Source organism: Megascapheus bottae, chromosome 9, assembly GCF_031878675.1.
Source record: "Megascapheus bottae isolate mThoBot1 chromosome 9, mThoBot2.hap1, whole genome shotgun sequence".
NCBI classification, from domain to species: domain Eukaryota; kingdom Metazoa; phylum Chordata; class Mammalia; order Rodentia; family Geomyidae; genus Megascapheus; species Megascapheus bottae.
The window spans coordinates 53,544,379-53,562,555 of record NC_143517.1 but is presented as its reverse complement, the minus strand read 5'-3'; the positions used below and the strand labels follow the sequence as shown (position 1 = coordinate 53,562,555).

The 18,177-nt window shown below is 42.9% G+C and overlaps 1 protein-coding gene across 1 annotated transcript in view; it reads right to left on the bottom strand.

Annotated features, from left to right (window-relative positions):
- The window catches only part of Col14a1 (collagen type XIV alpha 1 chain), a 182,287-nt gene extending 166,947 nt beyond the window's left edge, over positions 1 to 15,340 (bottom strand). Inside the window, exon 1 of the mRNA XM_090339326.1 lies at positions 15,139 to 15,340. The gene's annotated coding sequence lies outside the window, so the exon portion shown is untranslated. The remainder of the gene's footprint in view (positions 1 to 15,138) is intronic.
- Positions 15,341 to 18,177: the final 2,837 nt, after the last annotated feature.

The window sequence follows — 18,177 nt, the reverse complement described above, 5'->3', positions numbered from 1 at the left end:
TTATCTAAAACATAATAAAATTATCTCAAATACAGACTGATGAAAGAAGGACTTTTTAGAATATGCTGTGGAGTTGTTGGTTTTTTTGAACATTTGAGAGGGAAGTTCAGTTCTTCTTTAAGGACACAAATTGCATAGTGAACTTTCAAAGTAGATCCAATATATCTGAAATGAATAGTATAACCCACCTCTATGTCCTTTCTAGTTATGTACTTCTTCAATGTTTAATCATATAAAGTTAAATCATATTGTTGTGTTATGTTGTGTACAAGTTAAAAAAAAAAGAAGGTGGACATTTCTACTAGTATTCAAAGAGAATCTAAGAAAAACACTCTGTGTTAACAGTAAATCAGTAATCAGTTTTTTCTTTGTACTGAATAAACGTTAATCTTTTAATCTTTTCTCATAGTTCTTTTTCCCCTAATATGTGAGAACCCAATAATCTTCTAAATTTTTCTTTTTCATTAGAATGTAAAAAAAAATCAACAAAAATAGCTAATGCTTATAATCTGAGCTATTCAGGAGGCTGAGATCTAGGATCTTGGTTCAAAGCCAGCCCCAACAGAAAGGTCCATAAAACTCATATCTCCAATAAACCATGCAAAAACTGGAAGTGACATTGTTGCTCAAAGTGGTAGAGTGCTAGCCTTGAGCAAAAGAGCTCAGGGACAGCTCCTAGGCCCTGAATTCCAGGTCCATGACCAACAAAAATAAATATATAAATAAATAATAAATACATAAAAGAAGACAAGGAAAGGAAAAGAGAAAAAAGACAGTGCATGAGAGAGAAAAGGAAAGAAGCAGAAAAACAAAAAAAAATAATAAATAAAAAAAAAGAAGCAGAAAAACAGAATGAAACGATGTTTGATATTATTGTAAAAGTCCAATCTACAAACAACAGTGCCTTTTCAGGTCATTATAGAAGAGAATCCTTTCCTTAGATTAGCAAGATTTTTTTCAAATGGGTTTTCCTACCCGGTATGTATCTTCATGCATTCCATCTACTTATTCACTCATTTATTACCCAATACTATTGGACAAAAATCTGAAACAATTTACAAACATGTAGATATAACATATCTACTACATAGAGAACTGCCATATTTAACACAGAAAATATAGTACTCAACTTTAATATCAGATAAATTTTCACCATTATAAGTGATTTCATTATAAGGCATTGCACATCATTTAAGGATGTAATATTTGAGACACATTATCCAAAGATATTATCTGAAGTTAAAATTTAATTTAGCATCCTATATTTCACTAATAATCTGGTATAGGGGCAATTTGGTAGGAAAATAGCAAAAAGAGTATCTGGTCTGGAGGGTGAGGACAGGTGATGTTGAATTTGTCTCTAAACATAAACAAATCTCAAAAAGGGGGGGCATACTAAGATTGAATGCTTCTTATAGAGTCATATTAATTGTTATGGCATTGTTGGTCATGGGCTTGAATTCAGGACATGGGCTTTGTCCCTGAGCTTTTGTGCTCAAATCTAGTGCCCTACCACTTGAAGCAACAATGCCACTTCCGGTTCGAGGGTGGTTAATTGGAGATCTAAGTCTCCCAGACTTTCCTCCACAGTCTAGCTTTGAACCAGGATCCTCAGATCTCAGCCTCCTCAGTAGCTAAGAGTACAAGTATAAGCCACCAGCACTTGGCTTAGGCTAAATTTTAAAAACTTTTTTTTTTCTCTACAGATGCATTTGTTTTCTTGATGACGTATCAAGACACCTAGGAGTGGTATGGTTAGGGCATAGGGAAGGTCTATGTCTAATTTTGTAAGGAACCTCCTGACTACTGTCCAGAGTGTTTGTACTAATTTACATTCCCGCAGACAGTGCCACAGAGTTCCATTCTCCCCACCTTCCTGCCAATATTTACTGCTTGAATTCACAACATTGGCCAATCTAACTGAGGTGAGATGGAATTCGAGCTGTTCGGATTTACATTTCCCTTATTAAGGTCAGGGATGATAATCATTTCCTCATCTGTTTCTTTGCCATTCTTACCTCTTCTGAGAAATTGCTCCTTAGCTCCCCTGCCCACTTAGCGGTTGATTTATTAGCTTTGGGAGGGGTTAGTTTCTTGATCTCCTTGTATATTTTGGACTTAGACCTCTGTCTGATCTATTTCTGGTAAATATCTTCTCCCCATCTGTTGGTTGTCTTTCTAGTGTAGTAACTAAGGCCTTTGCTGTGCAGATGCTTTTTATTTTGATGCAGTCCTACTTGTCAAGTCTATCTATTGTGCCCCTGGGATTCACTGTGAAAAGTGTGTACCTGTATCTATATGTTCTAGCGTTTCTTCTACTCTCTCTTGCAATAATTTCAAAGTTTCAGGTCTCACTTTCAGGTCTTTGAATCGCTTTGAATTGATACTAGTGCATGGTGACAAACAGGGATCCACTTTTAGTTTTCTGTATAGAGATGCTCACTTTTCCCAATACTAACTATTGAAGAGGCTATTTTTTTCCACTTGTATGTCTTGGCTCCCTTATCAAACATAAGATAAGTGTATGGTTTTCTTTCTGGGTTTTGTAGTCTGTTCCTCAGGTCTATTTTTATTCCAGTACTAAGCTGTATTGGTCATTATAGGTCTCTGGTAGAGCTTAAGGTCTGGTATAGTGATACTACCTGCATACCTAGAATTGCTTTGGCTATTTAGGTCTTTTGTTTTTCCATGTGAATTATTGGATTGTTTTCTCTATCTTGGTAAAGAACATCATTGGATTTTGATGGGGATCCCATTGAATTTTTTAGCCAGTTGGGGGGCTTAAACTCAGAGCCTGGGCACTGTCCTTGGGCTTTCTCAAGCATAGCACTCTATGACTTGAGCCATAGTGCCACTTCTGGCTTTTTTTGTATATGTGGTACCAAGGAATTGAACCTAGGGCTTCATGCATGCTAGGCAAGCACTCTACTACTAGGCCACACTCCTGGCCCCTCCCACTGAATTTTTATATCATTTTTGGCAGTATGGCCATTTTCCCAATATGGATTCTACCTATCCATGAACAATGACGTCCTCTTTGGTTTCTTTCTTCAAATTTTTTTTATGTTTTTTACTGCAAAGATATTTTACATTCATGGCTAGGTTTATTCCTAGGTTTCCTTTTTTTTTTTTTTTTGAAGCTATTACAATAGGGTTGTTTGCAGCTGCCCCTTCCAGTTTTTCCCCGTGTATGTGGAACCAAAGAATTGAACCCAGGGGTTCAGGCATCCTCAATAACTAGGCCACACTCCCAGCCAAGGGTGTATATTTTTGCAGATTAATTTTGTATACTGCTATTTTGCCAAAATTGTTGATCAGTCCTAGGAGTTAGGAGTGTTCTTTAAGGCTCCTCCAGGTATAAAGTCATGTAATCCACAAATAAGTAAAGTTCAACTTTCCCTTACTCTATATGAATCTCTTTTGTGCCCCTTTCTTGCTTTACTGCTGTGGTTCACAATTCCAGAACTGTACTGAAGAGGAGTGAAGGAACTGGAAGGCTTTGATGTTTCCAGTGCACTTAAAACTCAGCTTTGAGGAGGTGACTGCTTCACGAGAACTTTCCTTAATGGATTCCTTGGTGATCCTGCAAGAAGTATCATTGGAGAGAGAATTGGTGGAGATCACTTTAGCTACATCCCATTGGTTTTCTGATCCACCTCAGCAGTACAGTATGCTGCCAAACAGCATCTCCCTGGGCAGATTGCATAACCCATGAAAAGAAGTCCAGAAGATAGCCTCAGTTCCGTCTTAACTCTGGAATGTTCCTTCACTGCTCCCATAACACTGATGTAACATCCAAGGCTTTGAAGACTAAAGCTGGGTCCCTGGGAGATGAGGGTTGAACACTGATGTGTCTCAGGGATTCCAAGCTTCTGTGTATGCATGTATGCATGCCTCTCACACAGAGTATATTGATGTATTACCTATTGGTCCAGGACTGAATTTGTGCAGTCTGTTGATGTATTGGGTTACCAACATCTGCTATCAGACATACCCTCTGAGTCTAAAGCCTACTCAGAGGGCTCTTCCTCCAAACCCACGTGTCTTCATGGTCCCTCCATATTTTCATTTTTATATAAGATTGTAGAGCTCTAACTTTTGAATCATAACAAAGTATGCTTAGTTTTCTAAAAGCATGTTGATGACAAAACAACCCTAGTATCATAAAGTTACAAAGGTTTCTACAGTTCATTTTTTTTCTATAGCTTAAGTAGCATAGGCTCTGCACTGTGAGAACTGCAGAATAGCCTGAGTGGCTTTGTTTTCTTTTCTGATCTCTGTGCAATTTTTACAAGCATTTTTCTTGTTTATAGATCTACTTAGGTTTCCACTTCTTGTCTTTAATTTTGGATACTTTTCTTTTTATTTGTATCTCTCCCCAGTTTTGGGTTTTTTTTTTTTACCATGTAGAAGTGCACTGCAAGTATTAAGTTGGTATGCTTTTGACTTCTCTTTAATGAATTCTCCCTTCTCTAAGTAAGTAAGCTAAATATTTTTTTAATTTGTAATTTTTTTAAGAACAAGTGTTTTGGCTGAAGTGTCAATACGATTTTTGTTTCCAAATTTTCCTGTTTCTTTCTTAATTCTGCATATATTAAAAGTTGCTTCCTTTTGCTTTTTTTAACATATATTATTGTCATTATTAAGGTGTTGTTGAGATGGATTACCATTTTGTAAGTCAGGTAATTAGTACATTTCTCTTTTGGAAAATGCCACCTCTTCCTTCAGTTTCCTCCCGTTTCCTCACAAGTTGCTTTTCTTTATTTTTTGTTGTTCACTTATAACTTTTCTCCATTTATTTTTGGTAGTCTGTGAAGCTTGAACTCGGGGCCTAACTATTGTCACTGAGCTCCATTTTTTTTCTTTTTTTGTCAGTCATGGGACTTGGACTCTGGGCCAGGGTGATCCCTGAGCTCTTCAGCTCAAGGATAGTGCTCTACCACTTGAGCCATAGTGCCAGTTCCAGTTTTCTGATGTTAAGTGGAGATAAGGGTCTCACAGACTTTCATGCCGGGCCAGCTTTGAGCTTTGGTCTTCAGAGCTCAGCCTCCTGAATAGCCAACAGCACCTGGCTCATCCCTGAGCTGTTTTTTTTTCCTCAAAGCTAGTGCTCTACCCTTTGGATTCACAGCACCACTCCCAGATTTTGGGGTGGTCAGTTGGAGATAAGAGTCTCTAGGACTTTCCTACCTGTCCTGACTGCTGGGGCTGGCTTTCTAAGCCACAATCCTCAGTTCTCAGCCTCCTAGGATTACAGGCATGAGCCACTGGTGCCAAGCCCTTTTCTCTAATTATTGATGTAATGTTATTCTTTATTTGAGGCTATCAATTTGCCACTGTGTATGCTTTAGCAGCATGATGTAAGTTAGGATTTCCTTTGTAATCCAAGAGTTATTTCAGTGAGTGAAGTAAAATAAGATTCTTTTTAACATCAAAGCAGTATGACTTCAAGTACTTAAACCTCTGATATTCAGATTTTACCTGAGAAAAATATCTGGAAGCATAAATGAGCTGTATTCTTTTAATCAATCACTCAGAGAAATTATAAAAAAAGTAGCAACATAGCATTGTCAGTGGATCCTTTTAGTGTGAATTAATTTATAATAAATTAGCAAGCCATGTATCTATTAGGACACAAAGTGAATGGAGTAAGTGGTACAGAGGTCTAGGACATACATAGTGATCCCTGATCTTGAGGAGGCAAAGAATTAAGGGTTGGTACCTTACTCAAATAGGTCTGTGTGACCCTTATGTAAACAGAAGACAGGAATACATGCGGACTTAAAAAGATTACAACACCCACTTTTGGTCCCACCAGATCAATAGTCAGCCAGCCAATCACACAAACAGCTGCTTATTACACCCAAAGAAAAATGCAGCTGTAACGTTTTCAACCCAAATACAGTATTCTTCCTAAGATTTCCTTCCCCAAACATTATCATCATACATTTCAACCAGAGAAAAGCAAGAAGAAAAGGCAGGAAGAGGCTACCTTGTCTTTGAAGCCTGCATTTTAAGATCAAAACATTTGTATCAGCTGTCACATGAGACTATTTTAGCATAGTAGAAAAGGTTCTTTTTCAAGCCACCCTCAAATAAATTGCCTGTTCTCTCTTCTCAGCAACATACCACAGCCCCTGTGTGCTCAGGTGTTTCAAAGCACTATTTAATATGTGACATTGGTCATTTGTCTGCATTTCACCAATTCCAACCAGCTACTTAAATAAATAAACCAATGCTGCACTAGTCTTGGCAACTTCCTTTAGAAACTGTGTATTATTTATATGGAAAAAATTAAATATTTCTCTTTAAATACTTCTCTTTTTGTTGTTTATTTTAAATTAAGATGAGCAATGCCTATTGAGAGAAGTGGAATTTGAATTTTCCCAAGCTATCCTGCCAAGCCCCCAAACTTTTGGACAGAAGAGTAGGGACAAGAAAAGGCTCAATTTCTATTAAAGTGCCATGAGATATTTTAACATTTACTAAAATGTCAAAAACTAGTGTGCTGAAATTTTGCCCAAGAGGCATGCACAAAACAGATCATTCCTTCATTTCTTTTTAAAATTAAGAAGAAACAAAATAGAGCAGTTTAGAAATAGCTAGTTTTAATGCTAGGTTCAGAAAACATGAACAAAATTTGTAAGTAGATAGTGTGTAGAATACATAATCTCAAAACTCTGTCATAACTTTACAGTCAGTGACTTAGAAATGACTTTGGTAGTGAGGATTTACCCTTCCTCCAATGGTGTATTTATTTTATGTAATCTGGTTTGTGCAGCTAAGCTTTATAAGGAGCAAAGCCCCTGAGTACAGGCTTTAATCAAGGTTTACAAGCACTCACAAAACTCAGCCTGACATGTATACAATTTTATCAAAGTATCTTCAAATATTTATTCTAGAGTTTTGTAAGACACACACACACACACACACACACACACACACACACACACACACGACCTAAATATAAACTAACATTATTTTAAACTATAAACTGAAATAAAATGGTGGTTAGACATCTGGCATATACATACTCAGCAGCCCTAGGCCTTATGAAAGATGGTTTTTAATAGTATTGGAAGTTTCATTCTAACTATCATTCACTGAGAACTCTACTGAATAACTAAATCACTGCATTACTACTTAAGAGAGCATCAATCTGTATCCTATGTATTTCCTTTAGGAAGCTCATTTAACAAAATTTAATTTTTTAAGAAAAGGGAAAGCTGGAAGTAATCATACTGCAAAGCTAAATGAAGTATGAAATAGAATGCAAAGTTAGCAGAAGACCATGACATGAATAAAAAAAAAAAAAAACAGGAATTAGGGGCCAAAAGCATGGCCTAGTGGAACCCTGGGTTCGATTCCTTGATAGCACATATACAGGAAAAAAACAAAAAACAAAAAACAAAACTGGAAGTGGTGCTGTGGCTCAAGTGGTAGAGCACTAACCTTAAGAAAGCCCAAGGACCATGCCCAGGCCCTGAGGCCTTCAGTTCAAGCTCCAGAACTGGCCCCCCAAAAAAGGAGTTAGAAGAGCAGTGATAGTTGGGGCCGGAGTTTGGTCTAGTGGCAGCGTGCTTGCCTAGCATGCACGAAGACCAAGTTCAATTCCTCGGTACCACATACACAGAAAAAAGCCAGAAGTGGTGCTGTTGCTCACCTGATAGAGTTTTAGCCTTGAGAAAGCCCAAGGACAGTGCTCAGGCCCGAAGCTCAAGGCCCAGGACTGGGGAGAAAAAAAAGAGTAGTGATGGCCCTCCAAAATAGGACAATTGTGCTTTATGTAAAGTAACTAAAAAATAGAGTTGAAATTTGAAAATCATAGTCACCAAAACTTTAGGTCTAGGGCCTGGAGTTTGGCCTAGTGGTAGAGTGCTTGCCCAACATGCACGAAGACCCAGGTTCGATTCCTTGGTACCACATATATAGAAAAAGCTGGAAGTGGTGCTGAGGCTCAAGTAGTAGAGCTCTAGCCTTGACAAAGTCCAAGGACAGTGCTCAGGCTCTGAGCTAAAGCCCAGGACTGGCAATACACACACACACACACACACACACACACACACACACACACCTTGGTGTGATCCTACTTCAAAAGAATTTGCATTTTCACCAAGTTCTAGTAAGTTCCATACTTTAATTGTGCTAGCTATTGCATAGTGATTAATGGGCCATGAAAACTACAAACTTAGATTTGGTGCAAAGTACCAAGAAATATAGAAATAAAGAATTCTGAACTTAAAAAACCAAAAGATTAGTAGTGATGGTAAATTGACTATGAATTCTGGGAAAACTACTCTAGAATTCTTTATCAATAAAAGCAGTAATGTAGGTTATCTTCAAAAAAATTGTTATAGACAATATACTTAGAACACAGTTCTCAAAACATGCTAATACTGGTAGCATTATCAGGAACAGATAGAGAAAACACAAAAGAAAAAAGTGATGGGCCAAGAGTTTGGCCTAGTGGAAGAGTACTTGCCTGACATGCATGAAGACCCAAGTTCGATTCCTCAGTACTATAGAAAAAGCCAGAAGTGGTATTGTGGTTCAAGTGGTAGAGCTACAGCCTTGAGAAAGCCCGAGGACAGTGCTCAGGCCCTGAGTTCAAGCCCAGGGCTGGTAAAAACAAAAAAAAATAGCCTCTGAAGAAAAAAAAATGGTGATACCTATTGTTCACCCCTTGGGCAAATGCTAAAAGAAGGAGAACAAAGAACTTTCTATTTCTTCTATTTCACTGAGGCTCTGGAACAAACTTGCAGAAAGGTTTCAGCAAAATCTGAAGATGCTGTTAATTACAGGCAGCAATTATCTGCACGAGTGAGGTGCTTCAGATCTCTCCAAGTACATTCCTATGCATTCCTATCACTCTCCAGATGATAGCTCTACACAGGTTTAAAATAATCAGCTGCACAAAACTGAGTGACCTTCCTAAAGAGCAATTCACAGGCTTAAAAAATATCTCAGCCATTTCAGATGGCAAGTTCAAGCAAGGAATAGGTGAAGGAATGGTGGTACTTCAGCGTGTTCTGAGGCTTAGGAAAATGGAAACACAGAGGTAGGTAGCTTATCTTCCCATATTTGAAATACTCCGTGTAGACTATAATGCAGGATTGTTTTTCATATAGCTTCTGAAAACAGAAGTTTTGAGTTAATACAAATCCAAATTCTAATAAAAGGAGTACTTCACTTAAATTGCTACAAGTTTGGGGGCAGGCACTGCCAAAGTTTTATACATTAGGTATATTATTACAAGAGACATGGCTCAAGTGACAAAGCCCTAGCCATGAGTGAAAAAGACAAGCAGATAAATAGCATGAAACCTTGATTTCAAGTCCTGTTACTGGGAAAGAGGGTGGGGGTGGGGGGAGAGAGAAAGAGAGAGAGGGGGGGGAGGGAGAGAAATATAGACAGAATAACCATGAACAGGTAATAACCAATACCTTTTCCACAAATTAAAAAAATAATTTTAAGGAGAAGAAAAATATTAAGCATTATATGCTAAACTGGGCATCTGTGGCTCATGCCTGTAATCCTAGCTACTCAAAAAGCTAAGACCTAAAGATTACAGCTCCAAGCCAGCCCCTGACGACAAATATGAGGCACTCTCATCTCCAATTTAAAAAGTCAGTCATAGTATGGCTCCAGGCTTGAGTGGAAAAAACTAATGGAGAGTGTGAGGCCCTATATTAAAGCCCCAGTACTAGCATGGAAGAAGAAAAAGTACACTGTGCTAATAAATATATAGTTTAGGGCCAGGAGTTTGGCCTAGTGGTAGAGTGCTTGCCTAGCAGGCACAAACACCCAGGTTTGATTCCTTGGTACCACATACATAGAAAAAGTTGGAAATGGCGCTATAGCTCAAGTGGTAGAGTACTAGCCTTGAGAAAGCCCAAAAACAGTGCTCAGATTATTTCAGATTTCATATTTTAAATGTCATTTATCATGTTGACAAACATGAGAAAGTATGATTTCTGTAGATAACGAAGGATTCAATTCCCACTTGTGATTAGAAAGCAACTCAGCAAATTAGGAATAGAAGATTTTGGTTCAAGTAAGAGAAGGGTAGATTGGGTTCAAAAAGAATTATGCTCATCATCTGACCCATGTAACTGTAACCTCTTTTATAACAGCTCTACAATAACAAAACAAATAAAAAATAAAATTTTCAAAAAGAAGATATTTCTTCAATATAATAAAGGATATATGGGGGAAAAAAAACACAGCAGCATGGGGGTTTGGCCCAAATAGTAGAGTGCCTGTCTAGCAAACATGAGACCCTGAGTTCAAACCCCAATATGACCCTAATGGAGGGAAAAGAAGAGGGTGTGGAAAATGAGTCCATGGCTATGCTCATATTTAATAGTGAAATTCCCAACACTTCCCTTGTAAGACCAGAAATAAGTTGAGGAGATTATTGCATCTGTACTCTACTTTGCAGATCCTAGCCAGTGCAATAAGGCAAGAAAAAGTAAACAGCAGGAATAATGGAGAAAAAAGAAGTAAAAATTATATTTATGTTCAATTAACATCATTGTTTATAGGAAAGTTTCTTTAAAATTCAACAATCAGGCCAGGAGTTTGGCCTAATGGCAGAATGCTTGCCTAGCATGCATGAAGACCCAGGTTCAATTCCTCAGTACCATATACACGGAAAAAATCTGGAGGTGGTGCTGTGGCTCAGGTGGTAGAGTGCTAGCCTTGAGAAAACCCAAGGACAGTGCCCAGGCCCTGAGTTTTAAACCCCAGGTCTGGCATAAAAATTCAACAATCAGGGGCCGGGAGTTTGGCCTAGTGGTTAAAGTGCTTGCCTAGCATGCATGAAGACCCGGGTTCGATTCCTCGGTACCACATACATAGAAAAAAGCCCGAAGTGGTGCTGAGGCTCAAATGGTAGAGGCTCTAGCCTTGAGAAAGTCCAAGGACAGTGCTCAGGCCCTGAGCTCAAGCCCAGGACTGGAAAAAAAAAAAATTCAACAATCAATAAACAATGGATAAATACCTATTTGATCTAAATAAGTAATTTAGAAATGCATGCAAAGGAATGAAAAAGTATTCCTATCCTTACAAAATTTCCTCTCCCTACTCCTTTCTGTGTTCAAGGACTGACTGACTTCAGTGCTCTATCAAAAAAAAGGGAGACAAACAAAAAATACCATTAAGCCTGGCATGGTGGCTGAGGCCTATAATCCTAGCTATTCAGGAGGCTGAGATCTGAGGATCTTGGTTCAAAGCCAGCTTGGGCACTGAAGATGGTAAGACACTTATTTCCAATTAATCACCAGAAAACGGGGAGTGATGCTGTGGCTCCAGGGGTAGGGCAGTAGCCTTGAGCTGAAGAGCTCAGAGACAGCGCCCAGGCCCAGTGTTCAAGCCTCACGACCAACAACAAAAATACAATTAAAATTAAATTAATAAATAAATACATCTGTGAGACTTTTAGCTCATTCACTGATCATTAATCCATGCCTCTTGATGGTTTATGATGTGTAAAAATTTAAAACATGGGAATATAAAAGGAAAATATGAGGAATGATTGTAATTCTGTTTGCTCTCTACAATTTCAAATTCAAAAATTCGGAAGTAGAGCTGTAGCTCAAATGGTAGAGCACTAACCTTGGGAATAAAACTCAAGGACAACACCCAGGCCCTGAATTCAAACCCCATGACCAGTACAGACCAATAAATAAAATTATAAAAATAAAAGCACAGATACTCAATACTTTTTAAAATGTCAACCTTTCTGCCATCTATGTGATCATAAGTGTTTCCCCAAATCCATGAATTAAAGACATGATCCTCTATGTACTATTTCTAGGAAACTTGAAGAGGAAAGACCTAGCGGGAGGTCTTTAGGTGATTGTGGAGAGGGGTGTCCTTGAAGAGAATCTATGGGAACCTATTCTCCTCACCTCCTCTCTTTCTCCCCGGCTCACCATGTTAGGAAATTTGCTCCACTACATGCCCCCGCCTTGATATCCTGCCTCACCACAAATCAGTAGAGCCAGATGATGGAGATCCAGACCATCAGAACTGTCCCTCCACAGAGAACCTTGTCGCTTTACAGCAGACACTTGGTGAGGGAAAGCCAACAGCTACAACTTGTAACACACACATGGAAACAGGAAATGGTATACACTGGAAGCTTAGCACTTGCAGAACAGTAACAGGATCCCTGCCAGGTTTTCTTTTGCTTATAGGAGTTCAGAAGAATGCCTGTCTCCTTGACAGCCAGCACTAGCTGGAAGAAAATCTGAAGGAGAAAGCTTCTTTTTTTGTCCCTTCCCTTTAAAGTCTCTCTCCCTACTTCACTGCCAGCTGCCTGAGGGGATCCTCTAGCGTCTCTGTCCATACCTTCTCAACCAGCTACCCTAAAATTGCACAGCATCTGCCGGCACAGCACCACCAGCAATGCAGGAAAGGCCCAAGTTCTTTCAAGGAACCTTAGGTTGTATTTCACTGATTTGGGATAGAAGTGACTGCAACTGTGTTGCTAGCCATGCCATTGCCGAGACATGAACTGAAAGAAGGCAAACACGTTTTCTGTGCTTTCGTGGCTATCACTGGGAAATAGGACCCAGAGGGAGCAAACCTGCAGGGCGTCTTTTGAGAAGGCCGGACACTTTTCCAAAGATCCCTCAAATCAGCTGGCTTGCTCACTCTATTCTCAAGGCCAGCCCTGGCTGAAAATCATGGAAGGTCCCAAGAGTTCTCCGAAGTCCTCAGCTGGACTGTCAGCAGCAGGACGGGAGCCAAAGAGCTCCTCCCGTCCAACCTGATGCCTGGGGCCCATCCAAAATGGCTCCAGGAATATTGGCTGGCTCGGAGGAATCCTTCCCCGGGAATTACTCAGAGGTCTCAGCAGTGTAGTTCCCATCTTCCTTTTCCAAGGGACCTGCAGGAGATCAGGGCTTCCGTGGAGGTTCAGGTCTACTCTGGTTCAGGGCTCCTGAAGCAGAAGGGGTGCCTTCTGCTCATTGAGAGAGTGACAGGATAGCCTCCACATCAGGGAGGAAGCCTGAACGCGAAAGAACCATTCATGCAGGGAATACATTGTATTCCTATGAAATGAATGCTGCCCATTCATTCATTCATTCATTCCTTAAGTTAGGAAGCAATGAATTTGAAGGGTGACAGGTCAAAAGAACTGAAGACTTGGCATGAGTAGGCTTAGAATGCATTTGGTGTGCTAAAAAAAAACACATTCTTAAATTGTGGTGGTGGTTGCACAACTCTGAATATACTAAAAATCATTGAACTGTAACGGGTAAGTGGATAAACCATATGTCATGTAAATTCTTTCTTCATAAAACTTGTAAAAGAAAATAATAATAGGGGCTGGGAGTTTGGCCTAATGGTAGAGTGCTTGCCTAGCATGCACAAAGACCCGGGTTCGATTCCTTGGTACCACATACATAGAAAAAAAAAGCCAGAAGTGGTGCTGTGGCTCAGGGTAGAACTCTAGCCTTGAGGAAAGCCAAAGGACAGTGCTCAGGCCCTGGCAAATAATAATAATAATAATAATAATAATAATAATATAATAAACAAGAAACTGCCAAGTGTGGGAGACTCACATCTGTAACTCTAGCTATTCAAAAGACTGAAATCTGAAGATGGTAGTTAGAAACCAACCTGAGCAGAAAGTCCTTGAGCCTCTTTTCACCAATTAATTCGCAAAAAGCTGAAGTAGAGAGGTGTGCTACAAGGGGTAGAAAGCCCAAAGCCAATCAAGAGCACTGAGTTCAAGCCTCAGTACTGGCACCTAAACAGACAAACAAACCTATCTTGAATTCCATCTCACATTAACCAAGTTGCTGAGTCTAGGTTCAGAGAAAATCTACCGAGAGTAGTTTTCTTTTTTTCTTTTTTAAAAATTATTATTACAAAGGTGATGTACAGGGGCGTTACAGTTACGAAACTCAGGAAATGAGTACTTTTCTTTGTGGCCAGTGCCCCCACCCCCGGCTCCCAGAGTGCTGTTTTGAACAGCTCTCAATTCTAAATTTCTCCCATCCACCCACTGTAAACGTGCCAGCAGGTTCCATGACAGGTCTGTGCCTGTTGGCTGGATCCGCCAGGGGCACCGTACCACAGTTAGGAAGCAGCCCCCTTAAGAAGCTGGCTGCCCGCCCACTCCCTGACACTTGTGCCCTCCAAAGAGCCACCAAGCCTTCCCCTCTCTTTCTCTCTCTCCTTGCTACACCCAGCCAGCTCCTCTCAGCAGCTCCTGGCTCTCCCGAACTTCCAGGAAAGAGTCTTAATTGGTCAGAAGAAATGGGCTCAGCACCTCCAGAAGCAATCCCAGCAGGGAACCCAGGCCCCTCTGCACAAACTTCCTTGAGACCCTTTCCCTTAAAGCAACTCCAAAGCCCACCCAGACCTAAGCAAAAGCATCTCAGAGCTCTCCTGCTCCAGAGCGGGCGAAGAGGGGGTTCCCCACCAGGAACCCCAGAGCACAGAGATCTCATCAGGACCAAGTCTCTCCAGGGGCTTGGTGGAGCTTGGTCAAGAATTCTGCCCTGCCGGTGCTCATAGGAGTGCAGAAAAATCAAAGGGGATGGGAAACGGAGAGCGGGGCGCATCCCCCCAAATGCCAGTCCGTGGATGCTCAGAGCCAACGGGCCTGGAGCGCCCAGCTTTCCCGGCCAGCACCACCCTCCCTCCGCCGGCTGCGTTCCGGGCGCTCCCGGTGTCTCCAGTGCTTGGGTTTTCAACTGCCAGCATCTGAGGAGGTCCAAGGAACGGCGATAGCCCCGTGTGCCCCCGTGATCTCTCCACGCGCCACTCTCCCACACAACTCTGGACGTATTCTAAATAAAAACAGCCGATTTCCTGCGCGCGCACGAATACCACCACCACCCCCCAAGTCCCTTTCCTAGTACACGGGTACCTTGACTAACCTCGACGACCAGGAGTGCAGGTGGCACTCTTCGTACACCCTATTCGTGGGCAAAGTCCCCACGAGCAGCTAACTGCGTCTCCACGGCGCGCGCAGGCGGCGCCTCGAACCTCCGCGCGGAGCGCAGGGCGCCGGGAGAGGCACCTGGGCCCGGGGAGAGGCACCGAAGCGCACCACCCCTCCTGGGCGCAAGGCTTCAGCAGCGAGCGAGGAGGAAGAGCTGGGGAGGAGGAACTGACCTGTGCAGGGCAGGGCTGCAGCCCAGGTTAGGGATCTCTTGGCGCCTTGGGGGACGATCCACAACCAGGGTTGGTTCTTGGCCCTGGCTCGCTCCCCTCCGCGTGCTCTCTCGCCCCCTCCCCGCCGGGTCTCTCCTTCTCCCCCTCTCCCTCTCCCACGCCCGGCCTCCCGGAGCGACCTCGGCCCCTGCAGCCCTTCCTTCTTCCAGGAGCCCGGGATCAGAAAAGAGGGAATGAAGGGCTGCCTGCCGCCAATTATAAGGCCGAAGCTGGAGGGAGGGGAGGGGGCGGGAGACCCTTTGTCCCCTCCTCCCCGGTCTCCCCCGTCTCCCCGCCCCACGCGGCCCACGCCCCTCCCGCCCGCAGACCTGGCGGCCTTCCCCCGGGCGCGCGCGGCAGCTGGGTGCGGTGCGCAGCGGAGGAGCCGCGTGAACCCGCCCGCCCGCGGCTCGACGCCCGAGCAGAGCTGCGGAGCCACAGCCCCCGGGGTGGCTCTGGGAGAAGCCTGGAGCTGTCTTGTTTTCAGGTGTGCTGCACCCACTTTTCCATTCCCCAAACCAGCCGTGATCTCCCACCGTGCAGGACTGAGTTTCTACCCACGAGCCCCCCTCCTCTCCTCTCCCGAGCAGGGCAGCCGCTGTCAACTGCGCACAAGACCCGTCGAGGCCTGGGCCTCGCTGGCCATTCCGGAGAGGCCCTCGACGGGAAGGGCGGGAGGGGTCCCCGGGTCATCCCAGCACTGAGGAAGCTGAGGCACCAGGATCACCCAGTCCCAAGCCAGCCTGGGTTACCTAGCCAGACCCTGCGTTTAGTTACTTAACGAGGTGTAAACGGATCATTCGCTCACCCATGTTAGGTGAGCACAGGAAACGCGGAGGTTTAACCAGATCTCATCGAGTGGGAGGGGTGGGGGAGGGAACGGGGGAGAAAAACATAGGAAGGGGTACCCATGTTCAAGAAGTAATGTCCCGACTGCCTGACGAAGGGACAGGCCACCGACATCACCTCGACAAGAAAATAAAATAAATAATAAAACCTTTTTTTAAAAATCTCAGTTTTGTTTTTCTAGGGCGGGGAGCTCGCTCTCTCTCTCTCGCCTGGGAAAATTGCAACAGTCTGGGAGACCCGACCCTCCAGAGGACCTCGACGCTCGGCCTCTCCCCATCTTCTTCACCAGCGCCTGGCTGGGCGTCCGTGGAATCTGCCGGCTGTCTGCAGCCCCGGGCACGCAGGGCTGGGCTGCGGGCTGGGAGTGCAGCGCTGACCGGGCCCGCGCGCCGCGCTGCGTCCTCTGGGCTGGGGTCGAATGGGGCCTCGTAAGCCGCCAACCTGCCGGGTTTCCTGCGCGCAGTGGGTTCACGGTTCACCGCAGGGCTCCCGGACGCGAACTGGCGGCGGCGCGAGGGCGCCACCTCGTGCCTGCGCGGGGTGGGACGGGAGGTCGCTGGAAAGATGCCTCCAGGGCCTCCGTGGAAACCAAGCCACCACAATTCCTTCAGTGCATACACCCACACACACACAACACCAGTGCCCATTAGGCGCCCCCTTTTTCTCAGGTGGAAGAGAACCCTCGCGTTCTTTGTTTTCATCACGACGCCGGTGGCTAAGGGTACACTTTCCTTGCAAATGCCCTTGGTGAAGGTCATTGCATATTTGCTCCAGGTTGTAAAAAATAGGTGAGAGAATGTCAGGACATAATTACAGGACATAGAGAATGGGGGGGTGCCTGATAACTTTAAAATAGGAAAGGTGTGCACAAAAACCCATGTAAAATAAATACACACAGTATTTGTTGAGGGAAATGTGCTCTATATTGATTTAAGCTTTTTTTTAAGCTTAGCATAGCACCGGTGGCTCACACCTGTAAATGTTAGCTACTCAGGAGGCTGAGATCTGAGGATCATAATTTGAAACCAGACCTGACAAGGGAGTTCGTGAGTGGCTTATCTCTAATAAACTAGCATAAAAGTCAGAAGTGGACCTGTGGTGCACCAGCCTGGACTAAGTTCAAATCCCATTATCAGCACACACACACACACACACACACACACACACACACGCACACACATCATTTTGACTCCTCTCCAGCTTTGAATTGCTGCATTCCACTGTAAATGCAGGCACACCTTCCTTACTCTGGATCAGAATGGATGGTTTTCTTCTATTCTCCATCAAGTTTCAGTCATGTGTGACATCCCGGACTTCTCAGAAGCAGGGTTATTGAACATTCATCTGAAGGTTGGCCTCAGGGTTTGGTGGGATACTGAGAACTGTGGCATAGCCACAAGAGAGAAGACTCCCTGAATGTTTCCAGCAATGTAGGAAATCTATATGTGAATGCCTGGGGCCATTGCAAATGGTTCAGCTTCTCAGTAATTGATACTCCTCCTGAGTTTTTGACATGATTAGGACAAAACACACACACAGCCTTGCAATAAGACTTTGGACTGAAATCTGAATTAAAAGGCTCTGTTCAGGGCATGTTTCACCTTGCTGAAACTACTTTTATTTCTCTGGGCCTACCTCCTCATGTACAGTTAATTATATTCTAGGAGACTGTCATGTGAAATAAATGACGTGTGTTCATGGAATGTGTATTCATGTAATCAGAGTAAGTAATACATGGACGTTATAATGTCTACACAGAGACTTAACTCCATTCTGCTCATTGAACGTGGCTGTAGTTTTTTCCAACAGCTTTCTGGAAGGTTCTGTCGGCATTTAAAGTAAGACAGGCTGACTACCCAAAACTGTGTACACATTTATTATTTCTTTATTATTGTATTTATTTCAAGCATCAAATATAATTTTTATTATTGGGATAATGTATAGAGGGGTTACAGTTACATTCATCAGGTAATAGGTACATTATTTCTCGCACATCGATACCCCTTCTTGTGTTTTTTCTTCATTTCTCTCCCTCCGCTCCCTCCCAATCATCCTCTTTTCCCCTCTTCCCTTCCCTATTTCAAATAAACAAATAAAGGTATATACAATACACCAGGTAACAAAGTCAGATGATACAGTAGTCATTTATTA